This window comes from Saccopteryx leptura, chromosome 10 (assembly GCF_036850995.1).
Source record: "Saccopteryx leptura isolate mSacLep1 chromosome 10, mSacLep1_pri_phased_curated, whole genome shotgun sequence".
Lineage (NCBI taxonomy): Eukaryota > Metazoa > Chordata > Mammalia > Chiroptera > Emballonuridae > Saccopteryx > Saccopteryx leptura.
In genome coordinates, this window is record NC_089512.1 from 13,377,414 (window position 1) to 13,398,519 (window position 21,106).

At 41.5% G+C, this 21,106-nt stretch overlaps 1 long non-coding RNA gene across 2 annotated transcripts in view; it reads left to right on the plus strand.

The window, feature by feature from the left end:
* The window catches only part of LOC136382144 (uncharacterized), a 93,138-nt gene that overhangs the window by 19,114 nt on the left and 52,918 nt on the right, over positions 1 to 21,106 (plus strand). The window contains exon 3 of one of the 2 annotated variants that reach the window (XR_010747208.1): positions 900 to 1,236. The exons of the other annotated variant lie outside the window; for it this stretch is intronic. This is a non-coding gene — a long non-coding RNA (uncharacterized lncRNA). Of the gene's footprint in view, positions 1 to 899; positions 1,237 to 21,106 lie in introns of those variants that run through there. 2 annotated transcript variants of the gene reach the window in all.

A 21,106-nucleotide genomic window follows, 5' to 3' on the forward strand; every position in this document is an offset into this window, starting at 1 on the left:
CCTTCCTGTGTTTCCTTTTGCAAACATAAACAGATACATGTATAGTGTCTTATTGCATTTTTTCTCTTACACAAATGTAGCATATTTTACAGGGTGGGACAAAAGTAGGTTTATAGTTGTTTGTGTGGAAAAATAATAATATAATTAATAAATAATAATACAAGAAAAGAATAAACTGTTTCACATACTCACAACTATAAGTCTACTTCTGCTCAACCCTGCAGATACTCTTTGGTTCATTCTCTTTATTCACTGTAACAATATGCTGTCACTACATTTTCAGTAATAATTCTATTAGAAAACGCAATGACATCAGATAAGTTAAGTAGCTACGCCAGGTTCACAAAGCCAACAGGTGGAGGAGCTGGGAAAATAACACTTGCACCCTGATACTATTTTTCTTATAATCTTTTCTATGTTGATAATAATTGGTTTTTAATTCTCAATATTGGAATTAACAGGCAAAAAAGAACGTTGACATTTTTATGTTCTGGAAAGACTGTTGCTTCTCAGTAAGCAGTCCTAGCTCTGTTCACACAGGTTGATGATATGTTTAATGAGCATTTGGAATAGCTCTAACATTTCCTGTTGTGGCTAAGTTTACTTTCAAATGGATTTTTTTTTGAGAGTCGAAAATACTTTGCAAGATTATTTGCTTCCTTGCCAACCCACAAGCCTTCTGTTTATTCCTGCTTCAGGCTTCCCGCCTCAGAGGCGTACTGCCTTCAAAATCTTTACAGTTTAATGTAGGAGCGGGTTGACGGTATGACCAAATTCTCAGCAACTGCAGCTATTATACAGTTTTTCCTTCCCTTTTCTTCCAACACCTGGGGGGAAAGTATGTTTCGGCTCTATTTACAGAAAGGGGTACGTATCACACACTTTTTACCAATGTGCAGATTCATCTACAATGTCCATCCATCACAGAAGTGGTTGAACAAGAGGAGAGTGGCTCAGTTCACTCCGGACTCGGGGGCCTGCCTCTCGGCACAGGAAGCCGTTGTCTTGCCATGTGGCTCTTCAGCTCCGATCTCACTGCTTCTGTTGCTGCTTAGCCCAAATGACCCTCGTATAACAACAGAAAGCCACAGTGAAAGTAAAGTCAAGGGAAATCTAGATTAGAAAAGAATGCTTTCAAGAAAAAAAATATGTGGTCATTGAATTGTAAAATCCAATGGATTCTCTTATATTCTTGGATATGAAATTGTTCCATTGACATATAGTAATATTTTTGCCTATGCCTTTCTAATATCCTAATACTTATATGTCTTATTCTTTCTCTTGTCTAGTTGTATTGGCTATTAGCTATATTTGTTATATAATTGTAGTGATGATAAAGATTCTTAAAATTTTCCTGCCTGTACTATTTTGTTACTGTTTATAAGTGAGATTAGTCTACTGTGTTCTTTCTCTCCTCCCTCATTCCGTCTCTCCCTCACTCACTCCTTCCCCCCTCCCTCCCTCCTTTCTTTTCTTTTCTTTTCTTTTCCTTTTTCCTTCCCTTTCCCTTTCCCTTTCCCTTTCCCTTTCCCTTTCCCTTTCCCCTTCCTTCCTTCCTTCCTTCCTTCCTTCCTTCCTTCCTTCCTTCCTTCCTTCCTTCCTTCCTCCCTTCCTCCCTCCCTCCCTCCCTCCCTCCCTCCCTCCCTCCCTCCCTCCCTCCCTCCCTCCCTCCCTCCCTCCCTCCCTCCCTCCCTCCCTTCCTTCCTTCCTTCCTTCCTTCCTTCCTTCCTTCCTTCCTTCATCATTTTTTGGTATCTGAGCTATGTTGGCTTCAGAAAAGAGTCTGGAAATCTTGCCTGTGTTTCTATGCACCAGAGTGGTTTACTTTGGGACTAATAATACCCCCTCTGTTTGTGTGAGAGCGAGCTAAATGAGATAATGCATATAAAGATCTTAGGTCAGTGGCCCACACATACAATACTTAGCACTCAATTAATATTAGCTATGGCAGGGCATGGTTAGATACAAGTTCCAGCCAGTTCCTATTTGTTTTTGCATGAGTGACAAGTGCCTGATGATAGAAGACAGCAGGCAGCAAGATGGCCTGCAGCCAGCCGCTGACGGATGCCGGGAGCACGCTGTGCCGGAACTCACGCTCCGCCGGAACTCACGCTCCGGAACTGCCCGTGGGATCTGGCTGAGGCTTGACTTTAGCTGAACTTACGTTGTGCCTGGGTTCTTTTCCTCTTCTGCCTCATTTCCTTCCTCTCAGAGGAACGGAAAGTGCTCCCTCAATAATCTGCACAACAGGTTTATCCCAGGCTCTGTTTTTAGAGAATCTATACGAGACCATTTTTTTTTTTTTTGTCTGTTTCCTATCAGCCTGTTAGTTGAATGGCTCTCAAAATAAATAAATAAATAAAATAAAAGGTCATGTATCAGGGAGAAGGTGGAAGAGAGAGAGCAGAGTCAGGGAGTCATCTTATCATGGCAGGTCTCGACTCCACACCCCTTTTCTCAATGAAAGGACCGCTGTCCCGGAATCTGGGCTTCCTATGGGACATCCTGGCTGGGCGATACAGACGGCTGAGTCCACTCCGGAGAGAACATTTATCCAGAAGAGCTTTCCGCCTCTAAGCACAGGGCCTGGGTGAGGCACTTGGAAGTCATGTTAAATGAAGTATTTTGTTTTTTTATGTATAGCAGTCCTTCATTAAGAAGATTGGAGCAATTAATGTTATCTTGATTAATGAAGCTAAATTAGCTTTTTAAACTCTAAGGCTTTTTCCTTCTTGCTAGCATGCAAGAATCTGGAACTGACTTAGTGCCGCCCGCCAGCAGACTTTTATACCATGTTGGAATTCAGCTGTAACTGCTTTTTAGTGATGCATTTGGCAAAGCCAGGCCTGATCAATTTCTGTACAAGATAAAGCAAAGAGAGCAGAGATCTTAAAGGCATGGATCACAGACCTGAGTGCAAGTTCTGGCTTGGTCATCACCAAACCTCAGTTGGTTAATATGTGAAGTGGAATAACTAGAACACCATCCTCAAAGTTGTCCTCAACTGATGGTTCTCAAAGTGAAGACCCCGACTAGCAGTATCTTTGTAGAAATACAAAATTATTGTGATCCCCAACCCAATCTACTAAATCACAAATTCTGAGAGTGAAGCCCCAAAATTGTTTATTAACCCCCCATGGCATTCTGATACATGCTAAAGTCTAGGATCTCTGTTCTTTACCCTGGTTGTTCATTACTTGCTCCAGGCGAGTTTTTAAAATATATTGATGCTACGCTCCAATCCCAAGGACTCTAATATCATTGACCTAGGGTAGGGCCACCAGAAGTTCATATGTTTAAATGCTCTCCAAGTAATTCTAATGTACAATGGGGTTGTTCTGAAGATTAAGTGGCACGCATAGCGTATAGCAAATAGTAATTTCTCAAATGTTATTTATTACTCAGTTGTCATTAATAATGTGAATGAGTGGTTAGAGAGTGACACTTGGGAACCTAATTAATTGAGTTCTCCTCACCTCTGCAGTGAGCTGCACCCAATCTAACTGCCTGCCAAGCATGTTTGTGTTGGGCTGCAAAACTGAACAAGTTTTGGAGTGAGTCAGACTGGGTTTGTATCTGAGTTTTGCCACTGCCTAGCTAAGTCATCTAAGGGCAGTCAATTCACCTCTCTGAGCTTTAAGGACATCATCTCAAAATTAAAATGACACCATTACAAAGGCTGGGCAACAGGAAGCACTCTAACCCATCTCTCTATTCTTTCTACCTCTTTTCCTTCTTCTTCTTTCTACCATATTTCTTTCAATCTCTCTCTTTCTTGAGTTTTACAAGTGGAACTCCAGGCATAGGTGCATTTACTTCTTATTTTGTTCCTCTCCTGGATCCCTTTATATATCCTTATACTTTAGAGCAGGGGTCCCCAAACTTTTCACACAGGGGGCCAGTTCACTGTCCCTCAGACCGTTGGAGGGCCAGACTATAAAAAAAATTATGGCCTGACCTGTGGTGGCACATACAGTGTTAACCTGGAAATGCTGAGGTCACCGGTTCGAAACCCTGGGCTTGCCTGGTCAAGGCACATATGGGAGTTGATGCTTCCAGCTCCTCCCCCCTTCTCTCCTTCTCTGTCTCTCTCTCTCTCCCTCTCTCTGTCTTCCCTAAAAAATGAATAAATAAAATAAAATAAAATAAAACTATGAACAAATCCCTATGCACACTGCACATATCTTATTTTAAAGTAAAAAAAAAAAAAACCCAAAACGGGAACAAATACAATATTTAAAATAAAGAACAAGTAAATTTAAATCAACAAACTGACCAGTATTTCAATGGGAACTATGGGCCTGCTTTTGGCTAATGAGATGGTCAATGTGCTCCTCTCACTGACCACCAATGAAAGAGGTGCCCCTTCCAGAAGTGCGGCGGGGGGTCAGATAAATGGCCTCAGGGGGCCGCAGTTTGGGGACCCCTGCTCTAGAGTACACCTTGGCTCTCCTCCTTGGCTTTCCTCAGACATTGCCTGAGCCAGCGCTCAGGAGCCAGAGGGAACCATGGGCTCCCTGGAGCCCTGCCCTGGCCCATCTCATCTCTTTACCATGAGAGACCCTCATAGGCTAAAGACACTGCCTCCAGGAGCAAAATGGGCAGTGCTATTCCTGTAATCTCTTTATTCTTTCTATTAAAAGGTCAACTCACACTATGGAGAATGGAATTAAGGGCCCATTTCTCTATGGTGTTCTGTTAGGTTTACGATGTAAGGTCAAGCCAAGCCCTCTTGTAGATTGAAAGGACGTGGGATCAGTTTTTCCAAAAGGCTAAAATCCATACCCACTGGGTACTGCTGATCAAATTTTGTCTTGTGAAGCTTCCACTAAAAATTCCTACCTCTTTTCTCTGTTTGGTCCAATGGAACCAACAGAAGAGGAAAAGGAGGAATGAGCATCAAGTCTGAAGATGATGTAAGACCAGGAAAAAAAAGAGAAAATAAATTAACTGAGCAAATATCTGTAATGTGTTCCACATTGCTCTAAATTGACCAGGGGAGTATGAGTAGGGAAGATTCTAGTTTGCTGGACTTCAGATTCAAAGATGGTGGTGTCATCCACTTCCTGAGACTAGAGGCAAGACACAGGACAGACCCTTTTTAATTTTTTGATGTGCTTCTTTTCTGAGATCTGGTTTTTGTGTGAGTATTGAGTCTTAGGCACAAAAGCTGGTGTTGCAGAGAGTATAAATGCTGTCAGCGCCTGTCTGCACATTCCTTGGGCTTTACCATTTTAGTGCATGCTGGCCAGTGTCCAGCTGCCAGCATCTGCATCTGTGGCAGCTGGGGTCTTCTGCCCATGTGCAGAGCAGGTCAGAAGTGTACATCAAGAATTAACATAATACCCATCCTTCCCCAAAGTCATCAACCCAGGTAGAATAACTCAGTGTGTTCTTTACTGGTTCCCAGAGCTCTCCAGTGAATTGAACTCCAGTTACTCACACAGCCACTAGCTTGACAACAAACCTTGTATTACTGCCTGCCCTGCCCTGCCCTGCCCTGCCGTACTTCTCCACGCCTCTCTCAGTGTCTCCTTGCATCACCTGTTGAGTGGACATTGCCTCAGACCCTTGTCGCCGGGGCTGCTGCTGGGGAACCTGAACTAAGACACAGGAAGCCCAAGGCTGCACTGTGGTCACCACTTTCCGTCGGGATGAGGTGCGCCCTCCTCTGCTGAACTTGTAGCTGCAGTTTAAACTCTAAACCTGGGACTGCTCATGGGAAAGCCTTACTCTTTCAACCTACAAGGAGTTAATTTTCTTCTAGTCTACAATCTCCCAGTGCAGGAAAAACAAATTGAGCTCTTGAAACAAGCATAGTAGAGATAAATTTATTAGTGCCTATTGAATTAAGAAGGAAGTCGACTGCTTGCCCTTCTCTCAGCCTCCATTCTGGGTGATGATTCATGCCCTAAGCTTCCTCCCCTAGGATGGATGTGATAACAATGCCTTCATTAACAGTGGCTTCTGAAATTCTAGTCCCAAGGGAGGCTAAAGGATACAAAGTTCAATCACTAAACTACCGGGCGGGTTAGGGAATGAGGGGTTGGGTTTATTTTAGAAATTGGGCGTTTCCCAGTTACAGGAGGAGCTTCGGAGGTGACGTTCTGGAAGAGGAACCATGAGGTTAGAGAATAAGCTCTAATTAGATCTCGTAAAGCACAGGTTGGGTAGACAAGTCAGAGCTTGCTGGGAACTTGAGAAGTTGAGCAGGCCTAGTTACCCAAGCAGGAAAGCAGAGCTCTCATGAGAAGAAAGCTGTTGTCTCTGTGAGGTTAACACTTCTGCGTGTCCATGGTCATGTTTCCGATAGGGAGCTGGGCTTGCTGGAGATGGAGTGGAGGAGAATGACTAGCTGAAGTCAGCCATGCATCTGTCCAGCACTGTATCAGACCTTGAAGTCCTTCCTCGAGCGATGGCTGGTTCTTCACTTCTGCCTCCTAAATTTTGTGCAGGTTCTTCTTTAACCAGTCCTACCTGGAGACACTCAAGGATGAGACATCTAGGCCACCCAGTTTCAGCTTACGAAGTTCACAAGTCAGGTCTCAGGCAGAACCGGCCATGCTAAATGACCCACCCCAGAGTCGGACCAAAGCTCAGTCTGGCTTTGTTTTTGTTTTTGCTTGCTTTTTTTTTTTTTAACCAGAGAGAGACAGGAAGGGAGAGAGATGAGAAGCATCAACTCATAGTTGAAGCACCTTAGTTGTTCATTGATTGCTTTCTCATACGTTCCTTGCCCATGGGGCTCCAGCTGAGCCAGTGCCCCCTTGTTCAAGCCAGCAACCTTGGGATCAAGACAGCAAACTTGGGCTTCAAGTCAGCAACCTGTGCCCACAGCATGTCAGCAAGCCAGTGACCATGGGGTTACGTCTATAACCCCTTGCTCAAGCCAGCAACCCTGTGCTCAAGCTGGTGAGCCCGCATTCAAGCCAGATGAGCCCACGCTCAAGCCGGTGACCTCAGGGTTTCAAACCTGGGCCTTAGTGTCCCGGTCGATGCTCTATTTACTTCATCACCACCTGGCCAAGGTCTTCTTGTTTGTTCTATATATTCTCTTCTGTCCTCAAAGTTGGAGAATTATTTATTACTGCTTTAATCCAAATGCTATGTGATTCTAAGATGAATTCACTGGAACAGTGATTTTCAATTGGTGATTTTGCCCACCAGGGGACATTTGTCAGTGTCTGGAGACATTTTTTAATGTCCTGACTAGAGGGTGAGTAGAAGCCAGCGAAGCTGCTAAACATTCTACAATGCACAGGACAGGCCCCCACAGCAAAGAATTATCCCACCTAAAATGTCAATAGTGCCACTGATGAGAAGCCTGCACCCAAAGTAAGAGTCTACTTCTAATTCAGTCAGTTCCTTTATTTTGCTTAATCAAGCACTTTTAGAAATACTGAGAGAATAAGAAAGCATGTATAGACACCTGCTTCTTTTACTTAAAATGCTCACTGTGTCTTTTCCTAACTAGATATAATAATTACATCATCCTTCCGTACATCTTCCCTAAGATATAAAGCCCTCCTGGTAGCCCTGACCAACACAGATCTCCATTCATCACTCTCATGGTACCCTGAATATTTTCTTTCCGTCATTCATCACAAAACAACCAAACATTTACCAGTTTAATCTATGTTCTCTGTCAGCCTTCCCCACTAAAATGTAAACATTATTTCACATAGTCCTCACAACAATTCTATGAGGAACACATTCTTATCCCATTTTTTTTTAATTTATTTATTCATTTTTAGAGAGGAGAGAGAGAAACAGAGAGAGAGAAGGGGGGAGGAGCTGGAAGCATCAACTCCCATATGTGCCTTGACCAGGCAAGCCCAGGGTTTTGAACCTGCGACCTCAGCATTTCCAGGTCGACGCTTTATCCACTGCATCACCACAGGTCAGTCTTATCCCATATTTTACAGATGAGGGAAGTGAGATTTAGAAAGGCTATTTTGTCTAAGATCATCCAGATAACCTGTGGAGGAATCTAGAACTCGCTATACCAAACAGTCCTTTTGTGTTATATTAATAACACAGAAAGAGAGATGGGGTGTCTGCTTGTTAAGTATTTTCTCCTAACTATTTAAATGATAGCTTTGCTAAAACCCCTTCTGCCTGCGGGTCTGTGGATAGAAGTAGATCCAATTTCCATAATCAGCAGCCATCATTTCTAAAGCTCTCTAGCTGTTAGTAAGAAAAATTCAAATAAGAATGTCTAATTGCTCCAACCCCACTCAGAGACTTTCTGTGGTGACTGAGCCAGATTTCCTCCCAAGCAGACAGATGTGCTGGCTCCTCAGTTCGGGAGCCTGGCTGCTCTCTTAGCAGGAAACCAAGCCTATGGTGGAATGACATTGCCATGCCCGCTTCAGAGCAGCTGAAGAGTGTAGTCCCTGCTAGACTCCGCCCACTGAGGACACGGCTATGAACAGGAGCCCCTCTGTCTGCTGAGAGTGCAGGATGAAAGACCTTGGCTTCGTTTTTAATTATAAACCATTACATTTCCATGTTAAAGGGTGGTCAGTAAAAAATACCATAAACAGCTATCAAGATATATGTGTCTATACACACATACAGTCCCATTCATACCCTAGGATGTATGAGTATACAGCATGTACGTGACTGGAGACGTCAGGCCCTCCCAAAATGGATAGTACAGTACCTGGAAGGCAACCTGTCTTTCAACCTTCACCCGGTTACAGTTCAACAAGCGCTGGTGTCTTGGAGTGCACATAGGACCATGATAGCAAACCTTTTTATAAAAACCGCCCACTTTTGCAGTGCTGGTCAACCTGGTCCCTCCCACCCACTAGTGGGAGGTCCAGCTTTCATGGTGGGCCAATCGCGGCACCGTTTGGTTGCTCCGCTATGCCCACCATGAAAGCTGGAACACCCACTAGTGGGCGGAAGGGACCAGGTTGACCAGCACTGCAAAAGTGGGTGGTTTTTATAAAAAGGTTTGCCATCATGGACATAGGACTTTCCTATATTAAGTTAAACCAAATGAAATGGACATCTTTATAAGTAAAATATGTGATTAAAATGGATTGACCTAATCCATAGTCAACAAGGGTAAAGTTAAGAAGCATGTACCCTTCTCCAGGTGGCTCAGCAAGTGAGGGCCCGCAGTCTCAGAAATAACGGGGTGCGGGCAGATTTATATATATATATATATTAAATAAAATGCTGTTTTGTAGAAAAGCTGGGCTGAGAACAGGGCAAGCAGGAAGTATAGGTAGCTGCTTTGTTTCTAAGCTCCTGACCTAGGCTGCTTGGCCAGAATCCAGTTTGAGCTTTGTGAAATTACAGCCGAAAGCATCCATCCTGCAAGGAGCAGCGTCAGACAAAGGGTCTCCTTGCAGACAGGTCAGAGGAAATTGGCCTTCAGAGGGCTGAGCTTGGCCATAGGGCTTGTGACCCTCAACATATAGGCTGAAGGCAGGAAAAATGTCAGCTGAGGATAGGGACAAGGCTACAAAAAAAAAAGGTGAGCCAGATGTGAAATTTTTCTAGGAAGCAGATGGTGATGGTGTGGTTGGAGAGGTCGTGGATGAGAGGGGAGGGTGGAGTGACTTCTGGACTGTAAAGTGTCCAGAAGAGCCAGGACAAACTCTCCTCTTCAGTGGGTATCTCCGAAATTGCAGAAGATGATCAGGAAGCCTGGTCTCTTGCTTCAGTCTCGCTTTCAACCAGCTCTGTTCCTTGGCATATTGTTCAAGTCCTCTGAGCCTAGTTTCTTCATCCATAAAATGGGAGTGCAGTTCAGTTTCTGAGTCAAGGTCACTTGTCAGAGGACTCACTGCTTGTCAGAACACGATTCACTGGGGAAAAGAAAGGTGACATGCTAAAGCATTTTCATTTATCCCACTCAAAGATAGAATTATAGGGGATAATTCCAGAAAACCAAGCCCTAGCACCCTGGTATAGTTTAATCTAAGTAGACTTCTTAGTATCCTAATTTTTGTCTCTGCCATTGTATTTGCTAGGATTGCCTTTGTTCTTTGCTGGCTGTCATGAAGCACAGGCCCATGACTAAGGAACATGTTTAGGACTTTCTTTCTCTTTTTAAAGAACATCTGCACCTGACCAGGCAGTGGCGCAGTGGATAGAGCATTGGACTGGGACATGGAGGACCCAGGTTCGAAACTCTGAGGTCACCAGCTTGAGCGCAGGCTCATCTGGTTTGAGCAAGGCTCACCAGCTTGAGCCCAAGGTCACTGGCTTGTCATTCAGTCTCCTGTAGCCCCCCCCCCCCTCGCGTCAAGGCACATATGAGAAAACAATCAACAACTAAGGTGCAACAACGAAGAATTGATGCTTCTCATCTCTCTCCCTTCCTGTCTGTCTGTCCCTACCTCCCTATCTGTCCCTCTCTCTGTCTCTCTCTGTCACACAAAAAAAGAACATCCGCATGACCATGGATAATAGAAGTTTCTTTTTCAGAAAGCAGGAGAAGGGGAGCTCCCTTTCCCAGGGGAGAGCTGCTGTAGCCCTCAATTTAAAATTGAGAACCACCCTCCCGGTGGCGGTCTGTGCTGCTGTCCTTGGTGCTGAAAGACAATTAACGGGGCATTTATACAACCTGGACTTATGAGTACTAATAATTTAAAGTCTAAAGCAGGGGTCCCCAAACTACAGCCTGTGGGCCACATGTGACCCCCTGAGGCCATTTATCTAGCCCCCGCCGCACTTCCGGAAGGGGCACCTCTTTCATTGGTGGTCAGTGAGAGGAACACAGGATGCATCCTGTGCTCCTGGAGTACTGTATGTGGCGGCATGGCTCACTACAGTACTACTTCCGGTGACGCGGGACGCACGCTCTGGAAGCGAGTCATATCACTTGTTATGGCTAGCAGTGACAAATATGGAACCGGACATTAACCATCTCATTAGCCAAAAGCAGGCCCATAGTTCCCATGGAAATACTGGTCAGTTTGTTGATTTAAATTTACTTGTTCTTTATTTTAAATATTGTATTTGTTCCCGTTTTGTTTTTTTACTTTAAAATAAGATATGTGCAGTGTGCATAGGGATTTGTCCATAGTTTTTTTTTATAGTCCAGCCCTCCAGTGGTCTGAGGGACAGTGAACTGGCCCCCTGTGTAAAAAGTTTGGGGATCCCTGGTCTAAAGGGATAAACAAGAAAACTGAATGAGCTCTGGGTAACTTTTAATTTTAGTTTAGAAATGAAATTGATCATAATTTTCAAAATATTTAAACACTGTATATAGTTATAAGTGCTCATACTTTTCTAATTCATGAAAGTACAAATTTAATGCAGAAAGCTTGGGGAAACACAAAGAAAACTGCAGCACCTGGCCCCACCATTCAAAGTTAACCATTACTGCTTGACTTGTGGTGGCGCAGTGGATAAAACATTGACCTGGAATGCTGAGGTCACTGGTTTGAAACCCTGGGCTTGCCTGGTCAAGGCACATATGGGAGTTGATGCTTCCTGCTCCTCCCCCCTTCTCTCTCTCACTATCCCTCTCTTTCTCTCTCCCCTCTAAAAATGAATAAATAAAATCCTTTTTAAAAGTTAACCTTTACTAAAATTTTGGTATCTCAATTTCTAGTCTTCCACCAATTCATTTCACAAGTATTTATTGAGTGACTACTACATGCCAGGCACTGTGCTGTGTGCTAAGGAAAAGGAAAGAGTATTAAGGGTTCCGTTTCTCTTTCTCTGCTAGTTTTACACTACTTAGTAATTGAATAAGGGGCAGCCTGGCATTATAGAAAGAGATAAAGAGATGGGTGTTGGTCTCATTCCAGCCTTACAGATTTCTTGCCTGGATTATGATGAATAAATGTAAGAACCTGGCATCACGCCTCACACTTGGCAGGTGCTCAATCAACAATAGCAATTGTTACTGTTTATTGCTGTTTTCTTATGTAAGGATTCTTATTGCCAATGGCAGCTAATTTTAGTTCTGCTTCTACAATTGTCCCAAATGCATTTTAACTATTAATTTCCCTCCTTGCTCTTTCTAATGATTGCATCCTTTAATGCTGTCCTGTCTTCAAAGTTTTTGCTGCCAGTAATTTAGTACCCTCCGCAGGAAATGGCTTGTCTTACCATTTTTAGTTTAGTTTTGTTTTGTTTAGCTTTTAGATTCTATGCCTCCTGCTCAGACAGTTGCTTGCTTTCTCTTGCTATGGAAATTGGTGTAGATGTTACATTTTACTCCTTTGGGCAGAAGAATGACCCCAGCTAGGTCATTCAGTTAAGCTGTGAAGGGTGGCCTCTGGGAAAGAAAGAAAGTCTTTTTGATATTTCCTGTATTCTCCTGCTCAGATTTCTCTAGTTTCAACAACTCAGTAGTTGAACTATATATCAATCAGTCATGGGGGTTGGGAGAGGAAAAAGTCTCCCAACATTTCCAGAATGAGATCCCCTTGGCCAAAAACAATTCCTCTCCAGAGAAGGGACAACTGAGTCATAATAAGTCAACATTCACAGTGGCTAGGGAATGGGTCCACTGACTCCTTAAAGGCAATCCCAACACTGCCTACACCAGTCTAATGCATGGCCTGCTCTCCCCCAAGAATGGGCATAGAGAACACTCTGACTGTTCCTACATTTCACTTGTTGGAAGTTATATAACTCAATTGTACATCCAACAATGACAACAACGGTAATTTCTAGAATTCCACTTAGGGAACTGGACCTGCCTCAGGGAGTGAGAGGAGACTGAGGCACTTGGGGTATATTAAAAAGTGAATAAATTTGGTACTGCTCTAGAAAAGGAGGGAATGAAAGAGAAAACACAATAATTTTTATAGACTATTATCAGGTACAATACCCCCTTTCCCAAGAGTTTGAAGATTATTTGAAACATTGGACAAGCACTATTTAAATAAGAAAAAAATAATAAATTTTATATAATTTATATTTTTAACATTGATATAATATTTATGTAGAACATTTCTATATTATATATATAACACATTATTTTATACACATGCATATTAAGCATGTAGTTTGAAAATAGCCACTGGGGATTTCTAGGTGACAAAAGCTTGCAAACAGCTTTTTACCTGTTTATGGGCACAGCATTCTACCATATTACTCAGTTTGCCCCTTCCTGTGATCAGATGCCTTTTGTCACTGTCTTTTCTCCCTATGGCTCTCTCATTCTTAGCTATAGTTGCTAATTTTTCTAACTCCATGGATCCTGGCATTATTCAAGCGTTTTATGGGTTTTCTTCCATTGTGGTCCTCTGCCAACAGCTCCTTCCTGATTTCTCAAGAAGGCTGAAGAGGAAATTAATTCATTTCCCTGCCCATTTTTTTGTTTGTTTGTTTGTTTGTCAGGAGGATGCCTTGGACGCTGGAAACTCATCATGCCTTATTTCTTAAAGAAGAAAGTAAGACCACTTTATACATTTTAGCTAGGACAACCTGATGCTGAGACTCCCTGGAACCATTCCAATTTTAAATGATGAATCATTGTCACCAAATTACTTTTCAAACTATATGTCTTCATGTTTTAAGATAATGTTCTGTTATTGTAGCTTGGGCTGATCTCAAATTGAGTCTCACATAGAAAAAACGTGAAGTGGTTACCGGGGGGAGGAATTTGGGGGGAAGGGGATAGAGAGGGACAAATATACAGTGATGGATAATGATTTTACTTTGGGCGATGAGCACACAATGCAATCAACAGTTCAAATGCTATAGAGATGTTTACCTGAAACCTATGTACTCTTATTGATCAATGTCACCCCATTAAATTTAATTTCTAAATTAAAAAAAATATATATATATATATATATAACTGAGCCCCATTAACTCTTGGGTTCTGAATCTATTAGAGATTGCTGTCCCTGATGTCTTAAGACATCAAACTAATATTTGCTGTGCCTGGCAACCAATTAATTAAACACACCATGAGGCTAGGTGCAAAATTGTCAACACTATTAATTTCCTTAGCATTGTCACACCATAACTAGACAAAGCAGTTGTCTAGCAACTGAAAAATGGGTGGTACAGATGTGTAGCTGAGCTGCACATCCCAATCTTGTTTCCCCAATTTGAGGATGCTACTTCAAATGGCACAGTTAGAAGATGACAGATGAATACGAACATATAATCCTCTCTTTAGTAGGGAAGGAGATGGTCTGTATTACACACACATCTTGGGTGCCCTTTGCTGACTCTTACCACTGAGTCAAGCACACAGTAGGAGACTACCAAAAGAATCAAATTATTAACTATTTTTTTCATTATGTAAGCCTTGATGAGGAAATGGTCAGGAAAAGTAAATTCACTGGAAATCATTGCAAAACTGATTTATTCTAAGCCATCTGGTCCCACGTGGTAGCAGCCTGTGGTGACGATGATGGATGAAACAGGTGGCAGCGCTGCTTGAGCCTCTGACGCTCCAATCCATCTTCACTTTCGAAACCGTGCCTTCTTCTTTCAGACGACGATCATTTTATTAGCGTTCTAGGAATGCATGTGATTTTAATAGGTATGCTGTGCTGTTAAAAGTTAACTACAGTAACCCATTTTGAGGGGGCTCACAACTGGGGTATTCACTTTGGATCAAGTATAAGAGTCCTGAAGGATGGTGGTAGCCCATTCAACATTGATTCAATAAGGATTTTTTAAAGTAATTTTTTAATTTTTCAGTCACAGTTGACATACAATGTTGTACTAGTTTCAGGTGTAGAATGTCCAGTGTTTGGGCATTATATAAACTTACTAAATGATCACCCCAATAAATCTAGTACCCATGTGACAGCATATATAGTTATTATAATATTATTAACTATTCCTTTTAGAGGAGGGAGCTTTTTTTTTCTTCTGAAGCTGGAAACGGGGAGAGACAGTCAGACAGACTCCCGCATGCGCCCGACCGGGATCCACCCGGCACGCCCACCAGGGGCGACGCTCTGCCCCTCCGGGGGGGGTCGCTCTGCCGTGACCAGAGCCACTCTAGCGACTGGGGCAGAGGCCAAGGAGCCATCCCCAGCGCCTGGGCCATCTTTGCTCCAATGGAGCCTTGGCTGCGGGAGGGGAAGAGAGAGACAGAGAGGAAGGAGGGGGGTGGGGTGGAGAAGCAAATGGGTGCTTTTCCTATGTGCCCTGGCCGGGAATCGAACCCGGGTCCCCAGCACGCCAGGCCGATGCTCAACCAGCCAGGGCCTTATTAACTATTCTTTATGCTGTGCATGTCATTCCCATGACTATTCTGTAACTACCCATTTGTATTTCTTAATCCCTTCCTTTTTCACCCATCCTGCCATCAACATGGATTTATTGAGCACTTACGATATGGTAGGAATTATTTAGGCATTGGACACACAGTGGTGCATAAAGCAAACATTGCTCCTGTCTGCATGGAATGTACAACCCAGTGGGAGAAAGGGGCCAAGGAAGAGATCACAGGTGGAGATAAAACAGCAAATCGTGCTACGTACAATAAAGAAATAGTACAGGGTGCTAAGAGAAAGTGTAGGGGAGAACAATTCCTAGACAGGGTGGGATGTGTTCAGGGCAGGTGTCTCTGAGGAAGACCTTTGAGTTGAGATGTGAAGCATGAATAGTAGTTACTCACCAGGTGGTGAGCAAGGGGAAGACCGTCTCAAACAGAGGAAATAGCATATCTGAAAGCACACATTTCAGGAAGGCTTTGTGAATTTGAGGAATTGAAGTTGTGACTGGAGCTTAGAGCACAAGGGCAGAGTCACAGGAAAAGGGCCTGAAGTTGTAAGGCCTTGTGGGCCATGGTAAGAGCTTTGGATTTCATTGCAAGAAATGGACCACTGAGTGGAAAGAAGGGCCACAATGAACTTAAAGTCTTATTATTGTTAGAACAGCTCTCCCATGAGTCCTGCTGCAGGTATTACTAGTAGACACTCTGCTGCTGTTGTCTCAAACGCCAAAGTAAGAGAACATGGTCCTGAGGCAGTAGGGTGAAACAGTCCAAAGAAACAAGAAGAAATTTTACCGAGGAAAATGTTTGGAACTCATCACTGCCTGCTATTGCCTCATAACAGAAGCAGACGTCTGGGAAAGCGTTGTTCGATTTCTCAGCTGAAAAACTTTTATATAAATGAGCTTCACAAATCTCATTAAAACATAATCAAAAAATGTTTGAAGGTCCCTTAGCTCTTCTAATCCTCTTCTCTTTTATTCATTTCTTCTAAGACTCGGGTCTTTATAAAATCCTGATGACACAGAACACGTAAGCTAGCAGCTCACCCCTGGTGAGGGAAGTATTGGCCTGAAGAAAGGGTCTTCAGCTCTGAGAGGTCCATTGATCGGAAGCTGCTGTAAGGTGTTACTGGGATGAAAGAACCAATTTCTTTTTCTGCATCGATCAAAATGGTCATATAACTTTTCTTCTTTGGTCTGTTAATACTATGGTAAACTATGTTGATTCTTCTTAGAATGTTTAGCCAAACTTTCCTTGCCATAGTAAACTTCAGTTGGTTGGAATATATTATCTTTTTATATACAGTTAAATTTTATTTTCTAATATTTGGGGAGAAGTTTCTATATTCATGAGGAATGTTGGTTTATAGTTCCAAAGAAATCTGAGTCTAGTTTAATTTCCATTTCTAATTTTTTTCTTTACTCAATTCTTATTAAAAAAGAAAACTCTCTCCTCTTCCCCCTCCTAACTATCTTCTATCATCTAGCTAGCGAGCTAGCGACCTTTCATTGTTTAAATACAAAATTTGCCCAGGATGTGTTTGGTGTTGACATGCATACACAAGTGTTATATTATAGTTTAGAAAATTTTCACTGTTAAATTAACAAATATTTATTTAGTGAGTAATATGTGGCAAATATGCTAATATGTGTTCATGAATAAGGCAGCCACTTCCATGTCATGATACTAGCTTTCTCCTTTGGTTTCATCAAGCAGACAATTTTAGTTTTATTTTAGTTTATAGCAAGTCATTTTTTTCCAAAGACTAGTCTTTCTTCTAATATTCAAGATGATGGCTCTCCTGTTAGATGTAATTTTAATAGCCACATATTAATTTTTAAAAATATTACTCATGTTAAGAAGGAGAGAACTGGCAATTATAAGCAAGAAGAAATACTCAGAATACTTAGATTTATTATTCACTGTGCACAAAATGTGTAACAGCAAAATTGTGTTGATGGAGAGAACTCTTCCCTTGTACATATATAAGATCAAATGAATTAAAAAAAAATTTTTTATGGCACCTGGGGTCAAACAATGTTTTCTGACGATGAGGAAGGAAATTGGAGGTATGGGTGGTGTTTGTTCAAATATATTGGAACAAATGCTGAAAGTTATACAACTGTATGGTTGCTTGCTGCCGGCATATCTGTATTCACTTGAATTAGGGAACTGTATCTGTTTCCATAGTGAATGCTAAGATGAGAAAGACACACATAAAATACAATTATACAGAAGGGGTCTACAAAGTGATGGGATAGGCCCATTAGCAAACCAGACATTTATTTTATAGACACAACATTCCCTGTAGCTGGTTACTTTAATATCGGTTGAGTGAATAATAACAACCTCATTAGAAAATTCTGCCTCCTATAAAGAAAGAAACTTACTATCTCACATAACTTATTTTTGGAATATAATGAAAAACTTTTTAAAAGATTAGCTGGATCACTTAATAATCTACTATTCATCTCTTTTTCTATATTTTTAATTTTTTTATCATCTCTCTTTCAATTCGATTTTACTGACTACATAAAGGGATTAGAATTTGATTTTATTGCCTTGAATGTTTTAATTAAAATTTATGTTTAATCTTAAAGAAAAGGAAATTTTATGCTCCTGAAGAGACAACTGTATTTACAGGAGCTCTTTTAATGATAATGTAGAAATGATTAGTAAATTACTTTTATGAGAAATTGCTTTTGCTAAGATAATAAAAAGATCAAACTGGGAAGGCATGCCAATCACCACTGGTTTATTGGCCTAGAATCTGAGCATATTTATGCTGAATCTAAGCAATTAATATCTAATGATGACATTTTTCTACCTAAAGGTCAGAAAAGCATTAAGAAGCCTATACCCTAAAAATGTAGGACATTATAGATGACTCGATTTACTTTCTCTGGGTGAATGGCTGCACCAGGAAATAAAAAAGGCTGATGGCCAAAGGTCCAGGACATTGACACAGTTAGATCTTATACAGTGATGTTTGGATCTAATTTTGAGGGAGCAGAGGAAGAGAGGTAATCAACATGCAGCTGACTTTTAACCAATGTACTCTATTAGAAATGTACCAGTTATCTGTGTGTGTGGGGGGAGATCACTCCTTCTGGTGGTTTGTTCCTGAGCCATGTCTGTTGTGAAATATTTTAAATAGCACCATTGGGTACATGCACTTGTTCTGTGCACTGTTCCTTTAGCTTTATTCATTTATTCAACTAAAATTTCAGTGAATACTTAATACATGTGAGTGAAATACCATGTCCAATAGGGAGATGTGATTTAGGATGGAAAACAGATAACCCTCCTTTTAGGTGAACAGGTCACACAGGAGAAAAGATGAATGACAAAGAAATTCAAAAGGCTATTTGATGAGACTGAATAAAATTTTACACATTTCATCACTTTTTTTTGGGGGGGGAGGTTATCTACAGATGTGCAAACGGTTCCTGGCAGGTTGTTCGCTGAGACTTCTTTCTGCAGACTGTTTCACACCACGGTAGGAGCCTGCCACACTGAAGCAAGAACAAGCCCCTATTCTGAAACCAAGTCAGCAAACAGCCTGACCACGCCTTTCCCTTCTGATCCCTTCAGGGTTGCTCTGTGGCAGGCAAAGGTATCATTGACTTGCCTACAGTCCACTCATGTCTTCAAGCTTTCATTTTTAAGTTTAAGGGATTATTAATAAGATTTGCCACCATCTCCTCTTGTAGCACTGAACTTCTTAAGAAGGAGAGTTTTGTATCAGCTTCTGTCATCTCCTTCGATTTAAAATAAATTTTCCTAACTCTATTTAATTGAAATATATCAGTGTTGGTAGCACGTGGGCCACTTGTTTGTTTGTTTATTTATTTATTTCATCATTTATTCCACAAATATTTATCAAGTGCCTGCAATAGGCCAGTGCTTGTTTGGGGTAATGTGAACAACACATATAAATAATTTCTCTCTATATCTGACATTTTGTGGGGTTTTTTTTTAAATAACTTTATTTTTTTAATGGGGTGACATCAATAAATCAGGATACATATATTCAAAGATAATATGTCCAAGTTATCTTGTCGTTCAATTATGTTGCATACCCATCACCCAAAGTCAGATAGTCCTCTGTCACCTTCTGTCTAGTTTTCTTTGTGCCCCTTTCCCTCTCCACCCTCCCCACGTAACCACCACACTCTTATCAATGTCTCTTAGTCTCACTTTTATGTATACCTGACATTTTGGGTTGCAAAAGTCTTGGAAGTTCCAGCTGACACCCCCTGATACAGTCTGACAAGTCTCCACTCAGAGTGGCAAGGTCAGCTTCCCCGCGGAACCTGCAGCCAGGAGTATGGCCCTGACAGTATCTATAATTAGTGTCTGGTGCAGTCCTTTCTATCGCTGCTTCCAGGCAACCTTTGTTGTTACTTTCAGAAGACCTAGTTTCTGGCCTGTAGCTTGTAATAGGCCTTCGGGCAGAGTAAAGGGAGAAAAGAGACCATCTGTTGGTGACAAAGCAAAACAATTCTGTTTAACTTGTTACAGTGACAAATAAGATTTTAAAATGGAGGGTGATCAGATCCTTTAATAGAATACACACACACACACACACACACACACACACACACACACACACACAGATTAGGCCGAATTATTGCCCTGAAGGTAAGAACATATTAGGTCTGCTGAGAGCCTCTAACAAATCTCCAGGGCCTTCCAATCCATTCTGTTAAGCAGACACAACATTTTTAAAAAGAACTGTTGCGGAAGATTAGCCATTCGATTATAACAGGTGCCCAGGTAACGGAGAATAAAAAAAAGCCTTGTCACTTGGCTCTCCTAATTAATCAGAATGGGAATAAAACAGTTTAAAAGAGACATAGCAGAAGTTAACCTAGGAGCTTTAGCTCTTCTAGAACCGGGACACTTCTGTTGTTTGTTAATGGAATAATTCAAGAGCGTGACAGAAGTCAGCATGAAGACAAAAAGTTGTCCAGCTCTCAAGGGAGGGTTTCTTTGGGAGATAAGGAGCCTCAGCCTTCTGGGCAGATGACACAAATGTGGAGAACAAGTCTTCAGCCACCTCTGACTAAGAACTAACTGAGACTACTGCACAGATCATTTTGCAGCTAGCTAGTGGTCCTCTCTTTTTCATCACCTTTAAGCTTCCTTTGGTCATTAATTATAATATACCTTTATATGTATGCTTACATATTTATATTAAATAAATAGGTGGGTGACATTTAAAGCTTACAACTTTAATTTTAAGATAAAATTAACTTTATCTCAAAGAAGATGTGGCACATATACACTATGGAATACTACTCAGCCATAAGAAATGATGACATTGGATCATTTACAGCAAAATGATGGGATCTTGATAACATTATACGAAGTGAAATAAGTAAATCAGAAAAAACCAGGAACTGCATTATTCCATACGTAGGTGGGACATAAAAGTGAGACTAAGAGACATTTATAAGAGTGTGGTGGTTACGGAGGGAGGGGGGAGAGGGAGAGGGAAAGGGGGAGGGGGAGGGGCACAAAGAAAACTAGATAGAAGGTGACAGAGCACAGTCTGACTTTGGGTGATGGATATGCTACATAATTGAACGACAAGATAACCTGGACATGTTATCTTTGAATATATGTATCCTGATTTATTGATGTTGCCCCATTAAAAAAATAAAATTATAAAAAAAATTAACTTTATCTCTATGTTCTGAATCGTGGCATATACACTTGGATTTTATAATTTTAAGTGAGATGAAGTTAACTTTTAGTTACAAATGAAAAAAAACCCCTCAATATATCAATCATATTTAAAACATCAAATGACAAGAAATGCTTTTGCAAATATATGGATTTTTAAAAGGAAAACAAAGTTTGCAGCTCTGTTTATGGAAACGACCCGTCACGGTAGCCCAGGACACAATTTGGTGGGAATGTTGTTTCAGA